Source organism: Panthera pardus, unplaced genomic scaffold, assembly GCF_024362965.1.
Source record: "Panthera pardus isolate Hobbes unplaced genomic scaffold, ASM2436296v1 HiC_scaffold_5, whole genome shotgun sequence".
Taxonomy (NCBI): domain Eukaryota; kingdom Metazoa; phylum Chordata; class Mammalia; order Carnivora; family Felidae; genus Panthera; species Panthera pardus.
Window position 1 is genome coordinate 12,947,412 of NW_026526980.1, and position 18,287 is coordinate 12,965,698.

The following is an 18,287-nucleotide window of genomic DNA, read 5'->3' on the forward strand; positions in this document are numbered from 1 at the left end:
ATCCATTTTGAGTTTATTTTTGTATGTGGTGTAAGAAAGTGGTCTAGTTTCATTCTTCTTCATGTTGCTGTCCAGTTCTCCCAGCACCATTTTTTTAATTTTTTTAATATTTATTTATTTTTGAGAGAGAGAGAGCATGACCAGGGGAGTGGCAGAGAGAGAGAGAGGGAGACACAGAATCCAAAGCAGGTGCAAGGCTCTGCACTGTCAGAACAGAGCCTGATGTGGGGCTTGAACTTATGAACCGTGAGATCATGACCTGAGCCTAAGTTGGACGCTTAACTGACTGAGCCACCCAAGCTCCCCTCCCAGCACCATTTGTTAAAGAGACTTTCTTCCATTGGATATTCTTTCCTGCTTTGTCAAAGATGAGTTGCCCATACATTTGTGTGCCCGTTTCTGCGTTCTCTATTCTATTTCGCTGGTCTATGTGTCTGTTTTTGTGCCAATACCAAACTGTCTTGATGATTACACCTTTGTAGTAGGGGCTAAAGTCTGGGATTGTGATGCCTCCCACTTTGGTCTTCTTAATTATTACTTTGGCTATTCAGGGTCTCTTGTGGTTCCATACAAATTTTAGGATTGCTTGTTCTAACTTTGGGAAGAATGCTGATGCAATTTTGATTGGGAATGCATTGAATGTGTAGATTGCTTTGGGTACCCTTGACATTTGAACAATATTTATTCTTCCAATCCACGAGCACTGAATGTTTTTTCATTTCTTTGTGTCTCCTTCAGATTCTTTCATAAGCTTTCTATAGTTTTCAACACATAGGTTAGTTAGGTTTATTCCTAGGTATTTTAGGCTTCTTGGTGCAAGTGTGAATGGGATCAGTTTCTTTATTTGTCTTTCTGTTGCTTCATTATTAGTGTATAAGAATGCAACTGATTTCTGTACATGGATTTTGTATCCTGCGACTTTGCTGAATTCATGTATCAGTTCTAGTAGACTTTCAGTGGAGTCTATCGGATTTTCCATGTATGTCATCTGCAAAAAGTGAAAGCTTGACATCATCTTTGCCAATTTTGATGCCTTTGATTTCCTTTTGTTGTCTGATTGCTGATGCTAACACTTCCAACACTATGTCAAACAACAGCGGTGAGAGTGGGCATCCCTGTCGTGTTCCTGATCTCAGGGGAAAAGCTCTCAGTTTTTCCCCACTGAGGATGATGTTAGCCGTGGGCTTTTCATAAATGGCTTTTATGATGTTTAAGTATGTTCCTTCTATCCCGACTTTCTCGAGGGTTTTTATTAAGAAAGGATGCTGAATTTTGTCAAATGCTTTTTCTGCATCGATTGACAGGATCATATGGTTCTTTTCTATTATTGATGTGATGTATCACATTGATTGAATTGCGAGTGTTGAACGAGCCATGCAGCCCAGGAATGAATCCCACTTGTTCATGGTGAATAATTCTTTTTATATGCTGTTGAATTTGATTTGCTAGTGTCTTATTGAGAATTTTTGCATCCATATTCATCAGGGATATTGGCCTGTAGTTCTCTTTTTTTGCTGGGTCTCTGTCTGGTTTAGGGATCAAAGTAATGCTGACTTCATAGAATGAGTCCAGAAGTTTGCCTTCCCTTTCTATTTTTTAGAAAAGCTTAAGAAGGATAGGTATTAACTCTGCTTTAAATGTCTGGTAGAATTCCCCAGGGAAGCCATCTGGTCCAGGACTCTGACTTGTTGGAAGATTTTTGATAACAGATTCAATTTCTTCACTAGTTAATGGGTCTGTTCAAATTTTCTGTTTCTTCCTTTTGAGTTTTGGCAGTGTGTGGGTGTTTAGGAATTTGTCCATTTCTTCCAGGTTGTCCAGTTTGTTGGCATATAATTTTTCCTAATATTCCCTGATAATTGCTTGTGTTTCTGAGTGATTGGTTGTAATAAAGCCATTTTCATTCATGATTTTATCTATTTGGGTCCTCTCTGTTTTCTTTTTGAGAATCCTGGCTAGAGGTTTATCAATTTTTTTTATTTTTTTCAAAAAACCAACTCTTAGTTTCATTGATCTGTTCTGTTGGGGGTTTTTTTGGTGGGGGAGGGGGTTGGATTCTATATTGTTTATTTCTGCTGTGATCTTTGTTATTTCTCTTCTGCTGGGCTTGGGGTTTCCATGCTGTTCCGCTTCTAGTTCCTTTAGGTGTACTGTTAGATTTTGTATTTGGGATTTTTCTTGTTCTGAGATAGGCCTGGATTGCAATGTATTTTCCTGTTAGGACTCTCTTGGCTCCATCCCAAAGGGTTTGGATTGTTGTGTTTTCATTTACATTTGTTTCCATATATTTTTCAATTTCTTCTCTAATTGCCTGGTTGACCCATTCCTTCTTTAGTAGGGTGTGCTTTAACCTCCATGCATTTGGAGGTTTTCCAAACTTTTTCCTATGGTTGATTTCAAGTTTCATAGCATTGTGATCTGAAAGTGTGCATGGTATGATCTTAATTCTTTTATATTTGTTGAGGGCTGTTTTATGACCCAGTATGTGATCTATCTTGGAGAATGTTCCTTGTGCACTCAAGAGGAAAGTATATTCTGCTGCTTTAGGGTGGAAAGTTTTAAATATATCTGTCAAGTCCATCTGGTCTAGTGTCACTATCATTCAGGACCATTGTTTCTTTATGATTTTCTGTCTAGATGATCTGTCCCTTGTTGTAAGTGGAGTATTAAAGTCACCTGAAATTACCACATTCTTACCAGTAAGATTTCTTATGCTTGTGATTAATTGTTTTATATATTTGGGTGCTGCTGAATTCGGTGCATAGACATTTACAATTGTTAGCTCTTCCTGATGGATAGACCTCATAATTATTATATAATGCCCTTCTTCATCTCTTGTTACAGCCTTTAATTTATTTTTTTAATATATGAAATTTATTGTCAAATTGATTTCCATACAACACCCAGTGCTCATCCCAAAAGATGCCCTCTTCAATGCCCACCCCCTACCCTTCCCTCCCTCCCACCCCCCCATCAACCCTCAGTTTGTTCTCAGTTTTTAAGAGTCTCTTATGCTTTGGCTCTCTCCCACTCTAACCTCTTTTTTTTTTTCCTTCCCCTCCCCCATGGGTTTCTGTTAAGTTTCTCAGGATCCACATAAGAGTGAAAACATATGGTATCTATCTTTCTCTGTATGGCTTATTTCACTTAGCATCACACTCTCCAGTTCCATCCACGTTGCTACAAAGGGCCATATTTCATTCTTTCTCATTGCCATGTAGTACTCCATTGTGTATATAAACCACAATTTCTTTATCCATTCATCAGTTGATGGACATTTAGGCTCTTTCCATAATTTGGCTATTGTTGAGAGTGCTGCTGTAAACATTGGGGTACAAGTGCCCCTATACATCAGTACCCCTGTATCCCTTGGGTAAATTCCTAGCAGTGCTATTGCTGGGTCATAGGGTAGATCTATTTTTAGGAACCTCCACACTATTTTCCAGAGCATCTGTACCAGTTTGCATTCCCACCAACAGTGCAAGAAGGTTCCCGTTTCTCCACATCCTCTCCAGCATCTATAGTCTCCTGATTTGTTCATTTTGGCTACTCTGACTGGCATGAGGTGGTATCTGAGTGTGGTTTTGATTTGCATTTCCCTGATGAGGAATGAAGTTGAGCATCTTTTCATGTGTCTGTTGGCCATCTGGAGGTCTTCTTTAGAGTAGTGTCTATTCATGTTTTCTGCCCATTTCTTCACTGGGTTATTTGTTTTTTGGGTGTGGAGTTTGGTGAGCTCTTTATAGATTTTGGATACTAGCCCTTTGTCTGATATGTCATTTGCAAATATCTTTTCCCATTCCATTGGTTGCCTTTTAGTTTTGTTGATTGTTTCCTTTGCTGTGCAGAAGTTTTTATCTTCATGAGGTCCCAATAGTTCATTTTTGCTTTTAATTCCCTTGCCTTTGGGGATGTGTCAAGTAAGAAATTGCTGCGGCTGAGGTCAGAGAGGTCTTTTCCTGCTTTCTCCTCTAGTGTTTTGATGGTTTCCTGTCTCACATTCCGGTCCTTTATCCATTTTGAGTTTATTTTTGTGAATGGTGTAAGAAAGTGGTCTAGTTTCATCCTTCTGCATGTTGCTGTCCAGTTCTCCCAGCACCATTTGTCAAAGAGACATTGGATATTCTTTCCTGCTTTGTCAAAGATGAGTTGGCCATACTTTTGTGGGTCTAGTTCTGGGGTTTCTATTCTATTCCATTGGTCTATGTGTCTGTTTTTGTGCCAATACCATGGTGTCTTGATGATTACAGCTTTGTAGTAGAGGTTACAGCCTTTAATTTAAAGTCTAGTTTGTCTGATATAAGTATGGCTACTCCAGCTTTCTTTTGACTTCCAATAGCATGATGGATAGTTTGCCATCCCCTCACTTTCAATCTGAAGGTGTCCTCAGGTCTAAAATAAGTCTCTCACAGACAGCAAATAGATGGGTCTTGTTTTTTATCCATTCTGATACCCTATGTCTTTTGATTGGCACATTTAGTCCGTTTACATTCAGTGTTATTGAAAGATATGGGTTTAGAGTCATTGTGATCTCTGTAGGTTTCATGGTTGTAGTGAGGTCTCTGGTACTTTGTGGTCCTTGCAACATTTCACTCACAGAATCCCCCGTAGGATCTCTTGTAGGGCTGGTTAAGTGGTGATGATTCCTTCAGTTTTTGTTTGTTTAGGAAAACCTTTATCTCTCCATCTATTCTGAATGACAGACTTGCTGGGTAAAGGATTCTTGGCTGAATATTTTTTTCTGTTCATCACATTGAAGATTTCCTGCCATTCCTTTCTGGTCTGCCAAGTTTCAGTAGATAAGTCTGCTACTACCCTTATGTGTCTACCTTTGTATGTTAAGGCCCATTTATCCCTAGCTGCTTTCAGAAATCTCTCTTTATCCTTGTCTTTTGCCAGTTTGACTATGATATGTATGCAGATTGATTCAAGTTGCGTCTGAAGGAAGTTCTCTGTGCCACTTGGAGGTCTTTTCTTTTTTTTTTTAATGTTCATTTATTATTGAGAAACAGAAAGAGACAGAGCATGAACATGGGAGGGGCAGAGAGAGAAGGGGAGACACAGAATCCAAAGCAAGCTCCAGGCTCTGAGCTGTCAGCCCAGAGCCCAACACGGGGCTCGAACTCACAAACTGTGAGATCATGGCCTGAGCTGAAGTTGGATGTTTAATGGACTGAGCCACCCAGGCGCCCCTGTGCCTCTTGGATTTCAGTGTCTGTTTCCTTCCCCAGATTGGGGAAGTTCTCAGCTATGATTTGTTCAAGTACATCTTCAGCCCCTTTCTCTCTCTCCTTCTTCTTCTGGAACTCCTATGATATGGATATTGTTCTGTTTCGTTGAATCCCTTCGTTCTCTAATTCTCCCCTCATGATCCAGAATTTTTTTCACTCTCTTTTTCTCAGCTTCCTCTTTTTCCATAATTTTATCTTCTAATCCACCTCTTCTCCCCACTGCCTCTTCAGTCCATGCTGTGACCACCTCCATTTTAGTTTGCACCTCATTTATAGCATTTTTTAATTCATCGTGACTATTTTTTAGTTCCTTGATCTCTGCAGCAATAGATTCTCTGCTGTCTTCTGTGCTTTTCTCAAGCCTAGTGATTAATCTTATGACTATTATTCTAAATTCTTGTTCAGTTATATTCCTTATATCTCTTTTGATCAGTTCTTTAGCTGTCACTTCTTCCTGGAATTTCTTTTGTGGAGAATTATTCCATTTTGTCATTTTGGCTAGTTTTCTGTCCCTTATGCATTTTAAAAGCTTGTTATGTGCTCTGCACCTGTAAGCACTGCTGTATTAAAGGGGGGCGGTCATACACTGTCCAGGGTCTGGCCCTTCAAGCAGTGTTTTTTGGAGAGTGTTACTTGCTCTCTGTTGTGACTTTGGTTATTTTATTTCCCTACTGGCAGTGATTTTTTGGACCCTCCACCAGGTGTGCTTTGATTTGTTCCTTGAAGTAGCCCTGGAAAGGAAAACAAACAAACAAACAGAAAACAAAAACACACAAACACACAAATTTGAAAATAAGAAAAAAAGAAAAAAACCACAAACACCAGCCAGAAGTAAAGATCAGGGTGGAGACGGTCCTGATCGAAGAGCACATACTAAGAGAGAAAGGACAGGGGCTGGGGAAAAAGAAAAAGTAAACATTGACCAAGCAGAGAGACTAAATGGCCTAATCCAGAGAGAGAGTGGGGGGGGGAGGGAGAGGGAGAGAGGGAGAGAGAGAAGGAGGCAGGAGGGAAAAGAAAAGAAGATAAAGTTTCACAGACAAACTATACAGCTTAATTATTCCAGAGAGAGTGAAAGGAAAGAAGGAGGTGTAGAACATGTGTCAAGAGAATGGATTAAATATGTCTGTTTAAACAAACCAACAACCAGAGTAACCAGACTAGAAGAGGGAAGAGATAAGAAGAAAAAGAAGGAAGAATATATCTATATAACGAGAATTGTCCAAGAATTAATCCAGGCCATGCAGCAGCGCCAGTCTGGAGGAGGAGGCCATCTGTTCCTCAGCATCTCTCCTACCCCAGTAGATACCCAGTTACCCAGCGCAGAGGGGCATGGTTTGGTGTAGGTGGGTCCCACCTCCACTGTGGGCCCCACCGACTGATCCCTGAGGCCCCCGACTGATCCCTAAGGTGGTGGGGATAAAAATGGTGACTCCTTCCTCCCCAGTCTCTCTTCCACAGACCCAGTGTCCCAAATCACCTCGTTAGAGCCATCCTCACTGTGCCACAGGTACAGACGAGGTGGTCTGTCTCACTCTGCTAACTCCCACACCCTGGCGCTTGCTGGGTGGGATTCAAACTCCTGCTCGGCACGCCCCAGTATTGGGAAGCGCAGCTCCACTCCACCCGATATGTGATCCCTGGACAGGCTTTGTCCTGTCCTGCAGCATTCCAGGAGGGGATCCCTTTTTCCTACTGCAGACTGCACCCCTGACCTAGCCACCGAGCCGAAGGCTGACTCCCCTCCTCTTCAGGTGCACGAACAGGGCAGCCGGCCCCAGTCTGGAGAAAGCCCAGCAGTTACAGGTTGGATCTTTCCCCATCCCAGTCCAAGGTTTTCCTCTTGTCCAAATACAGTCCTATGCTTCCCAAGTTGCTCTTTCTCTTCCCTTTGTCTGTCCACAGAAGAGGATCCCTCCCCTCCATTCCTTTAATCTCTCCCAGTTCACAGCCATACACCTCTGGCCCATCAGATTGTCCCGGTGTATCCCTGGCAGCGACTCAGTCTCTTTTCCTCCCAGACTCTTGGGGTTCAAAGTCCTTTGGCTTCAACACTTCTTTGTTTGAGAAATGTGGGAAGTTCGGATCCACCTACTTCTCCACCATGTTGGCCCCCTCCTAATTATTTATTTTTAAATAGGCTCCATACCCAGTGTGGGGCTTGAAGTCATGACCCTGAGGTCAAGTCACTTGCTCTACTGACTGAGCCAGCCAGTTACCCTTAAAGTCTGTTTTGACTCTACTATAAGTAGAGCTACATCAGCTTTCTTTTTGTTTCAAAGAAACATGGAATATCTTATTCTGTCCTTCTTAAGTGAGTCTCCTATAGGCAATACATAGGTGTGTCTCATTTTTTTATCCAGTCAACAGCCATTCTTTGTCTTTTGATTGGAGAATTTAGTCCATTTATGTTTAAAATAATTATTGATTGTAGAGTAGTTCTATTTTTAGTTTTTTGAGGAACCTCCATACTCTTCTCCAGAGTGGCTACACCAGTTTTCATTCCCACCAGCAGTGCAAGATGGTTCCCCTTTCTCTGCATCTTCGGTAACACCTGTTGTTTCTTGTGTTGTTAATGTAATTCTGACAGGTGTGAGGTAGTGCCTCATTGTGGTTTTGATTTTTATTTCCCTAATGATAAGTGATAGTGAGCATTGTTTTCTGTGTGTTAGCCATCTGGGTGTCTTCTTTGGAAAAGGGCCTCTTCATGTCTTCTTTGTTTCCATGTCTTAACTGGGTTGTTTGTTTTTTGGGTGTTGAGTTTGGTAAGTTCTTTATAGATTTTGGATACTAACTCTTATCAGCTGTGTTACTTGGAAATGTCTTCTCCCATTCCATAGGATGCCTTTTAGTTTTGTTGGTTGTTGCCTTCACTGGGCAGAAACTTTTTTATCTTGATGAAGTCCCATTAGTTCATTTTTGTTTTTGGTTCCCTTGCCTCTGGAGACCTGTCTAGTAAGAAGTTGCTACCTCCAAGGTCAAAAGAGGTTGCTGCCTGTGTTCTCCTCTAGGATTTTAATAGTTTCTGTTTCACATTTAGGCCTTTCATCCATTTTGAATTTATTTTTGTGTATGGTGTAAGAAAGTGGTTCAGTTTAATTTTTCTGCATTTCACCATTCAGTTTTCCCAACACCATTTGTTGAAGAGAGTGTCTTTTTTTCCACTGGATATTCTTTCCTGCTTTGTCGAAGATGAATTGACCATATAGTTGTGAGTCCATTTCTGGGTTTTCTGTTCTATTCCATTGATCTGTGTGTCTGTTTTTGTGACACTACCATACTATCTCAATGACTACAGCTTTGGAGCATAGCTTGAAGTCTGGAATCGCGATGCGTCCAGTTTTGCTTTTCTTGTTCATGATTGCTTTGCTAATTCAGATTCTTTAGTGGTTCCATACATAGTTTAGGATTGTTTGTTCTCGCTCTGTGAAAATGCTAGTGGTATTTTGATAGGGGTTGCATTAAATGTGTAGATTGCTTTGGATAGTATAGACATTTTGACATTGTTCCTCCAATCCATGAGCATGGAATTTTTTCCCATTTCTTTGTGTCCTTTCCGTTTTCTTTCATAAGTGTTCTATAGTTTTTAAAGTACAGATCCTTTACCTCTTTGGTTAGGTTTATTCCTAGGAATCTTACTATTTTTGGTGCAGTTGTAAGTGGGATTGACTCCTTGATTTCACTTTCTGCTGCTTCATTCACTTTCTGCTGTATAGAAATGCAACAGATTTCTGTACATTGATTTTATAATCTGGAACTTTGATGAATTCATATATCAGTTTGAGTAATATTTGGTGGAAACTTTTGGGTTTTCTGCATAGAGTATCATGTCGTCTGCAGATAGTAAAAATTTGACTTCTTTCTTTCCTATTTGGATGCCTTTATTTCTTTTGTTGTCTGATTGCTGAGACTAAGACTTCCAGTATTGTGTTAATTAGGATTGGTGAGTATGGACTTCCCTTCTTGGTTCTGACCATAAAGGAAAAGCTGTTTTTCCTCAGCAAGGATGATATTATCTGTGGGTCTTTTGTATATGGCTTTTATGGTGTTGAGGTATGTTCCATGTATTCCTACTTTGTTGAGGGTTTTTATCAAGAATGGATGCTGTGTTTTGTGAAATGCTTTTTCTGCATCTGGTAAGAGGATCATGGGATGCCTGGGTGGTTCAGTCAGTTAAGCATCCAACTCTTGATTTCAGCTCAGGTCATGATCTCATGGTCTGTGAGACTGAGCCCCACGTTGGGCTCTGCACTGAGGGTGCAGAGCCTGCTTGGGATTCTCTCACCCTCCCTTTCTCTTGGCCCCTTCCCAGCTTTCTCTCTCTATCAAAATTAACAAATAAACTCTTAAAAAAAGAAGATCGTATGCTTCTTATCCTTTCTTTTATTAATGTGGTGTATCACATTGATTGATTTGTGAATATTGAACCAGCCCTGCAGCCCAGAAATATATCCCACTTGATCATAGTAAATAATTCTTTTAGTATACTGTAGTTTCAATTTGCTAGTAACTTGTTAAGAATTTTTGCATCACTTTTCATCAGGAATATTGGCCTGTAGTTCTCCATTTTAGTGTGGTCTTTGTCTGGTTTTTGAATCAAGGTAATGCCAGCCTCATAGGAGTTTGGAAGTTTTCCTTCTGTTTCAATTTTTTTGGAACAATTTGAGAAGAATAGATATTAACTCTTCTTAAATATATGGTAGAAGTCCCCTGGGAAGCCATCTGGCCCTGCCTGGACTTATGTTTGTTGGCAGATTTTTGATTACAGATTCAGTTTCTTTGCTGGTTATGGGTCTGTTCACATTTTCTATTTCTTCCTGTTTTAGTTTTGGTAGTTTGTGAGTTTCTAGGAATTTGTCCATTTCTTCCAGATTGCCCAGTTGTTGGCGTATAATTTTTTTTTTTATTTTTTTTTTTCAACGTTTTTTATTTATTTTTGGGACAGAGAGAGACAGAGCATGAACGGGGGAGGGGCAGAGAGAGAGGGAGACACAGAATCGGAAACAGGCTCCAGGCTCCGAGCCATCAGCCCAGAGCCTGACGCGGGGCTCGAACTCACGGACCGCGAGATCGTGACCTGGCTGAAGTCGGATGCTTAACCGACTGCGCCACCCAGGCGCCCCTATAATTTTTCTTAGTAATCTCTTCTAGTAGTTTGTGGTGTTGGTTGTGATTTCTCCTCTTTCATTTGTGACTTTATCTATTTGGGTCCTTTCTCTTTTCTTTTTGATAAGTCTGGCTAGGGGTTTATCAATATTGTTAATTCTTTCAAAGAACCAGCTCTTGGTTTCATTTTGTTCTACTGTTTCTGGGGATTTTTGTTTATTTGTTGTGGTGGTTTTTTTTTTTTTTGCTTCTATATCATTTATTTATGCTCTATTGTATATTATTTACCTTATTCTGCTGGCTTTAGGCTTTATTTGCTGTTCCTTTTCTAGCTCCTATAGGTGTAAGTTTAGGTTGTGTGTTTGGAGACTTTCCTTGTTCCTTCCCTCTTAGGACTACCTTTGCTGCAGCCCAAATGTTTTGGATTGTTGTGTTTTCATTTTCATTTGCTTCCATGTATTTTTAAATTTCTTCTCTAATTTCCTGGTTAACCCATTCATTCTTTTGTAGGATGTTCTTTAACCTCTATGTATTTGTGGTCTTTCCAAATTTTTTCTTGTGGTTGACTTGCAGTTTCATAGTGTCGTGATCTGAAAATATGCATGGTATGTTGTTGATCTTTTTGTACTTGTTGAGGGCTGATTTGTGACCCAGGATGTGATCTATTCTGGAGAATGTTCCATGTGTACTTGAGAAGAATGGTATTCTGCTGCTTTAGAAGAAATGTTCTGAATATATCTGTGAAGTCCATCCAGTACAGTATGTCATGCCAAGCCATTGTTTCCTTGTTAATTTTTTGCTTAAGGTGATCTATTCATTGCTGTGAGTGGTATTAAAAATCTCCCATTATTATTTTCAGTGAGTTTTTTTATGTTTATTGTTAATTTATTTATATATTTGGGTGCTATCAAGTTGGGGGCATATATATTTATAGTTGTTATATCTTCTTGATGCATGGGTCCCTTAATTATGATATAATGCCCTTCTTCATCTCTTGTTACAGCCTTTGTTTTAAAATCTGGTTTTTGTGATAGAAGTATGGCTACTCTGACTTCCTTTTGATCTCCATTATCATGATAGATGGTACTTCAACCCCTCACTTCCAGTCTGCAGGTGTCTTCAGACATAAAATGAGTTTCTTGTAGGCAGCATATAGAAGATGGGTCTTGTTTTTTTAGCCATTCTAATACCCTGTGTCTTTTGATTGGAACATTTACTTCATTTACATTCAGAGTGATTACTGAAAGACATGCGTTTAGTGCCATTGTGTTACCTGTAAAGTTGGTGTTTCTGGTGGTGGTCTCTATTCCTGTCTAGTCTTTGCTGCTTATGGTCTTTTCTTCCCCACTCAGCCCCCTTTAATATTTTTTGCAGGGCTGGTTTAGTGGTCATGAACTCCTTTAGTTTTTGTTTATCTGGGAGACTTTTTATCTTGCCTTCCATTCTGAATGACAGCCTTGCTTGATAAAGTATTTTTGGCTGCATATTTTTCCCATTCAATATGTTGAATATATCCTGCCACTCCCTTCCGGCTCTCTAAGCTTCTGTGGACAAATCTGCTGTGAATCTTACCTGTCTTCCTTGTACATTAGGGATTTTTTTTCCCTTGCCGCTTTCATGATTCTTTCCTTTTCTTTGTGTTTTGTGAATTTGACTACGATGTGTTTTGGTGATGTGTGCTTTTGTTGAATTTAATGCAGGTTCTCTGTGCTTCTTGAATTATGATTTCTGTGTCCTTTCTCATATTAGGGAAATTTTCAGCTATAAGTTGCTCACATAAACCTTCTGCCCCTTTTCTGTCTTTTCATCTTCTGGGATTCCTAGGAAACGAATGTTATCCCATTTTAATAAATCACTGAGTTCCCTAAGTCAACCTTCATGATCCAATACCTTTGTTTTCCTATTCTTTTCAGCTTCATTATTTCCCATAACTTTATCTTCTGTATCACTGGGTTAGTCCTCTGCTTTGTCCATCCTTGTTGTCATTGCACCAGTTGGCTTTGTGTCTCAGTTAATAGCTCTTTTTGTTTCAGCCTGAATGGTTTTTAGTTCTTGTATCTCTATAGTAATGGATTCTGTAGTGTCTTCTGTGATTTTCTTAAGCCCAGCTAGTATCCTTATAATTGTTTAAATTCTGGTTCACACATCTTACCTATATCTATATTGAAATCCCTGGCTGCTGCTACTTGTTTTTTGGGGGTGAAATCCTCCAATTTGTCATTTTGTCTAGTTCAGTTTTTTGTGTGTGATTGTTAGGAAAGCCTGTTATATTCCTGCTCCTGAGAATAATGGCTATATTAAGAAGAAGTCCAAAAACAAAAACAGAAAAGAAGTCCTATACTGACTTGGGTCTGCTGCTTCAGGAGGTGTTTGGAGTGTGCATTCTACTGTTGTGTTTTCACTGCTCCTTCCCACAGGTCTGTCCTTTGCAGAGTTTTTCCTTGCCTTCAGAAGCAGGTGGGTGTATTTGGACCTTGTCCACTATGTTGCAAGTTTTAATTAAGTGTGTTTTTGTCTGCTTGATAAAGGAAGATAGATCATTTAAAAAAAAAAAGAGGAAGAGGAAAAGGAAGAAGCAGCAGCAGCAGCAGCAGCAGCAGCAGCAGAAGCTGCTAGAGGGATCCTATTTCCCCTAGAGCTGAAATTTTGCAGCACTCTGATCAATAGATTTAGTGCATGGGAGGGGTTTGTGCTGGTCCTCTGGTGGAGGGGTCTGCTGCACTGATTCTCAGACAGACTTGCCCTAGTGGAGATGCACCTGCAAGGTGCAAGACTGTGGGACTTTGTGTAAGCGGCCCTGGCCTCCAGTTTTGGCATTGTTTTGCTCACTGAAGTTGGTCAGGACTGATGGAGAAAGAGGGTGGAAATGTCATCTATAAAACAACTATAAATGTCTATAAAACAACTATAAGACACCCCACTGTCTTATCTCCAGAGCAGGGAGCTTGTGCCTGCCACTCTTCAGGAAGCCCTCACAGGAGAGGAAACATTCACCCTTTTGTGTCCCTGGCTTCTGTCAGATCCCTGCCTTCACTATGTCTGTGCCTGAGCTGTCTGCCTACCATGCAGCCCAGTACTCCTGTGTTTTGTCTCAGTGGGTTTCCAAACTCCAAATTTCAGGCATCTGTGTTGCACATACCCACACTGCTCCTCTGGGGGAGGGTCTCACTGTGCTGTGGCCAGTGCTAGTTTGTCCCAGAAAATGTACATGCGACTGTGCAGCAGTTCAGTTTATGGTAAAGCACAGCAAAAAACCAGCACCAAGGTGCTGCCCTCAGCCGTGTCTTCATTCCTATGCTAGTGAACAGAGCAGTACTTTGGTGCCACAGCTTCTTTTGTCCCTGGAGAAGCCATGACAAACTCCCAAATGTACTCCAAGAAGGGGTACTGTTTCTCCCCATGAAACCCAGGGGATCCTTAGACCATGCTGCCTGCTCCTGGGTCTCTGCCCTTCTTCCCTACCAGAATGCCACTAAGCTGACCAGGCACAACCCTGGCAATGCCACAGACTTCTAAAACTTCAGATTTTGTGCTCCACTGCCTATAAAAATTTGCAGTCATTGGTTTTGGGTATGAGTTTTCTTGTGCAATTCCCTGCATGTGCTTTCATGCACTCTCTCCCTCTTTCTCTTCCCTGTGTGTGTGTGTGTGTGTGTGTGTCACTCCTCTCTCCATGATCAGGTCTCCTTCTCCTCTGCAGCACCGACAGTTCCTTTCTCCCCCAAATCCAGTCTCTGCAGTTTCTACCTTCCAAAAGGTGGCCATTGTTCCATCTGTAGATGTGCAGTTTGTGCTCTCAGTCCTCAGATCAATTTCTTGAATGTTCAGAATGATTTGATATTTATCTAACTGTGTTTGAGGGACCAGGCAAGCTTAGGGTCCCCTTACTCTTCTACCATCTTACTTAACTCATCTCAATTTTTACTTTTTTTGTGACTTTTCATTTTGTTGATGTGTTTTCCTAATTTTATTTAGTTGTACTAAATAAAAGCATTGTACTCCGTGCTGCTTGTAGTTTGCTAAAGTCCTTTAAGAGCATTATCCTGAATTCTTTGTCAGACACTTCGTAGACCTCCATTTTTTAAGGGTTAGTCATTGGAGTTTTATATTCCTTTGGTGGTGGTCACTTTTCTTAGATTATTCATAATCCTTGTGGCCTTGTGTCTGGCACTTCAGGAAGTAGGTACATCTTCCAGTCTTTGTAGACTGGGTTTGTCAGGAAAAGCCCTTCACCAGTTAGCCAGTCCAGAGTTTCTGGGTGGGCAGTCTGGTGCTGTCCACAAATGGGCTACTGCCGGTGGGCTGATCCGGTATCTGGAGCAGCAGGTGTGAAGGCCTGGTATTTGGGTGCATGGGGGCCAGTCTAGTGCCTAGGTCTATAGGGATAGGTGTGGTACTTGAGTGGTGGTAATGGACCTTGGGACCTGGGTCTGTGTGGGTACTACTAGAGCCAGGTCTACAGGAGCCATCCAGCACCCTGGAGCACCGTGGTGGGCCCAGCAACAGGTCCGTGGGTACTGGTCTGATACTGGGACAGGTCAGGAGCCTGGTTTCACAGGAGTGAGCCTAGAAACTGAAGCCATAGGTACTGGCCTGACCCTAGGGTTTTCTGGGAACCTGGACTATAGGAGGCTGCCTATAACCTCGGTATGCAACATGGAGGTTGCGTCTGTGGGGGCTGATATGGTCCTGAGGTGGGATGGGAACGTGGGTCCCCACGGCTGGTCTGGTGGTGAGGTAAGCCAGAAACCTGAATGTGTGGGAGCCAGGATGCAATTTAAGTCCATGGAGACCAATCTGGTACTGGGGTTAGCTGGCAGCCTGAGTTCACAGGTGCCTATCTGGAACCTGGGTTTATGGGGACTAGTTGGGAGGCTAGAGCCACAGGAACCACCACAGTCATGGAACTGGTGAGCATTGGAGTGAGCCAGGAGCCTGGCTTTTGAGACCCTGTCAGGAGCTTGGTGCCATGGAGTGGCTAGCATCAGAATGGACTGGGAATCTGCTGGATGGGAGCTGGGTGGTGCCAGAGTGGATTGGGAGGGTAGGTTTATGGGAGCCATCCCACTGGGAGCCTGGGACTGTGGGAGGCACCTGGAGCAATCTGGTTCTTAAGATGGCAATTATATCTTCAGCATACAGGAAATCTAATGATAAGTGTATAATTCTACATATACATGCAGAGGTAAATAAATTGTGCATAATGTATAATTTCAGGTATAGTGTTACATGTGTATTCCATACAAGGACTTTATGTGCACCTTATTTTAATAATTGTTCGATTTATAAAATTCATATTCTAGCATTATACATCTCTCCAGAAGAAAAAAAAACCAAGAGGGAAAACGCTGTATATTGTAGTGATTTATGAGACTTTTTCCACCAGAAAGCCAAAAAAATTCAGCCATTCTCTGAACATACCTTGTAGTTTTATGCCATCCTACCTTTCTTCTTATTACTTTCCCTCCTCTGTCTGTTGAAATCTAATTTATCCTTTTGGTTCCTGACTGAGTGTTGCCAGTTCTAATAAGCCTACCAAGAGCTGACACAATGAATTAGCTTTTCTTTCTATATTTTTGAGCTATCTTTACATTTCCCACATTCTGTTGTGTATTTTCAGTATTGTTTTAGGAAGCAGGTGTGACTCTCAGTTCCTAAATATGAATGAAAGTGGGTTAAAAACATTATTTCCAAGTTTGCTTAATGTTGCTACATGTAATACATAGAGAAGACTATTATATAAGAAATTTAAACTATAATGAAGAAATACTTATTTTTTATAGTATTAAATAATAACATTTACAGGAATTTAGAGCCACTTGTAAACCTCTCTCCAAACCTAGTCTGTAGGTATTCTGATAATTTGGATTAATCCTTTCCTTGTTTCAGTATAATTCCTGTGAATACATTCTTAATCACTATGTGGTGAAGTTTTGCCTTTTGAACTTGAGCTAAATGGGAAGTTAATGAATATATTCTTCTTCGACTTGCTTTTCTCTTTTCTTTCTTTTTCTTTTTTCTTTTTTTTTTTTTTAAGGTGGTGGGGGGAAGGGGTAGGGAAAGAGGAACAGAGAATCTTAAGCAGGCTCCATTCCTAGTGAAGAGCCCGACATGTGGCTCGATCTCACGACCCTGATATCATGACCTGAGCCAAAATCTAGAGTCATACACTTAATCAACTGAGCCACCTGGGCACCCCAAATTTGCTTTTCATTGGTAAGTACTATGTTGGGATGTTTAGACTGCATAATTGCAGTTAATACCTATCATTGATTTGCAATATTCTGTTGTACACATACATTGCAGTTTCCATTCCACTGTTGATTTTTGGGTGGTGTTTAGGTTTTCTGTATTACAAATAGTTATATTAAGTGTACTCATGGATATTTTCCTTGTTGCGTGTATGTATGTATTTTATTTGGATATATATCATGAAACCATTCTCACCATCATTCTATCAAAGAATTAGGATTTGGCCCTAATATCCACAGGCATATAACCATTTGGAGAAATGGAGCCACATCTTAATTACACTCTAAATATGTTCATTAGATGGTAAATAAACTAACAGAAAAATAGACACGGTATGACTTTCTTTAATTCAAATATGTAATCATAATTGCTATCAGTATTTGAGACTGATTGAAAGGAAAATTAGGAGAAAGAAGTAATTCTATTATCTGCTTGATATCCACATTTTTAGGTAACTTAACATTATGAAATCTTTCCTCTATCCCCAGAGTTGAATTGTAGAAGAGTGGACTTGTTGACATTCAACCAATTTGCAGTGCTCCTCTGGAAAAATTTCACTTTAAAGGTGGGTGAAGGCATCCATATAAAATGTTCATAAATTCCCGTTTGTTGCAGTTGAGGGGTATGTGTGTACATGCTTTTGAAAAAACCAATTGCAAAGCTCTTCTAAATGTATAAAACTGGTTAATCAATAGTTTAGTATGACCTATTAGAAAGTTGGGAGGGGAGAAGACGGGGTAGCACAAGATAGTCTAGGAAGCACTTGGCTGTTTCAGAGTGAAATTGGCAGAAGTTCAGTATCATAGAGCTATCCATTTGCATTAAATGTGTATTCTCAGATTAATTAATACCATCTTTTTGTTCCTCTTCTAGAGGAGGCATTTCTTTAATTTAATATTGGAAGTCTTATCAGTACTGGTGTTCCCAACGAGATTTTGGTATTCCGTACAATTATTAATATAAAGGCTGTTGGACCTTACAATTTTACTTCTCAGCCCATCAATACTCTGCCTCCTTTCTTCATAAATCCTGAAGACTGGGAATTGATTTATGTGCCTTCTAATATTAATTTGGTAAACAACATTGCTGAGAATGTGAAGAGGAATCTGAACATCAGTGTAAAAGGTTAGAAATTAAAATTTTCTGTAAAACTTATTGAATTGCTTTTCAGTGGAGATAAAGTGGTGTTTTAAAAAAGAATAAAATCAGAGGAATCACTCTTGCTATTTTTCTTTTATTTTGTGGGGGGAAGTGTAAAAGGAGAGGTGGGGGGAGGGAATATGAAGCAGGCTCCACACCCAACGCAGAACCCAACGTGGGGCTCAATCTCATAACCATGAGATCATGGCCTAAGCTGAAATCCAGATTCAGATGCTCAACCAACTGAGCCATCCAGGTGCCCCACATTTCTTGATTTTAAAACTTGCAGTATAACTGTAGCTGTAAAGACAATGTGGTATTGGTGGAAGGATAGACACATAAATCAATAAAACAATACAGGCCTACCACAGGGAGATATTGTGTCTCAGTTTCAAACCACTGAAGTAAAGCAGATATTACAGTAAAGCTAGTTAGATGAATGTTTTGGTTTCCTAGGACATAAAAAAAGTTATGTCTACACTCTACTGTAGCCTGTTAAGTGTGCAGTAGCATTATGTCTAAGAAAGCATTGCATATCTTAATTAAAAAATACTTGTT

General features: G+C 40.4%; 1 long non-coding RNA gene across 4 annotated transcripts in view; it reads left to right on the forward strand.

Moving 5' to 3' along the window:
* The window catches only part of LOC109255598 (uncharacterized), a 53,974-nt gene that overhangs the window by 13,978 nt on the left and 21,709 nt on the right, over positions 1-18,287 (forward strand). For 3 of the 4 annotated variants that reach the window (XR_002075317.2, XR_002075315.2, XR_008419354.1), the window contains exon 2: positions 17,078-17,154. This is a non-coding gene — a long non-coding RNA (uncharacterized LOC109255598). Of the gene's footprint in view, positions 1-16,396; positions 16,554-17,077; positions 17,155-18,287 lie in introns of those variants that run through there. The other variant, XR_002075316.2, reaches the window with a different exon arrangement.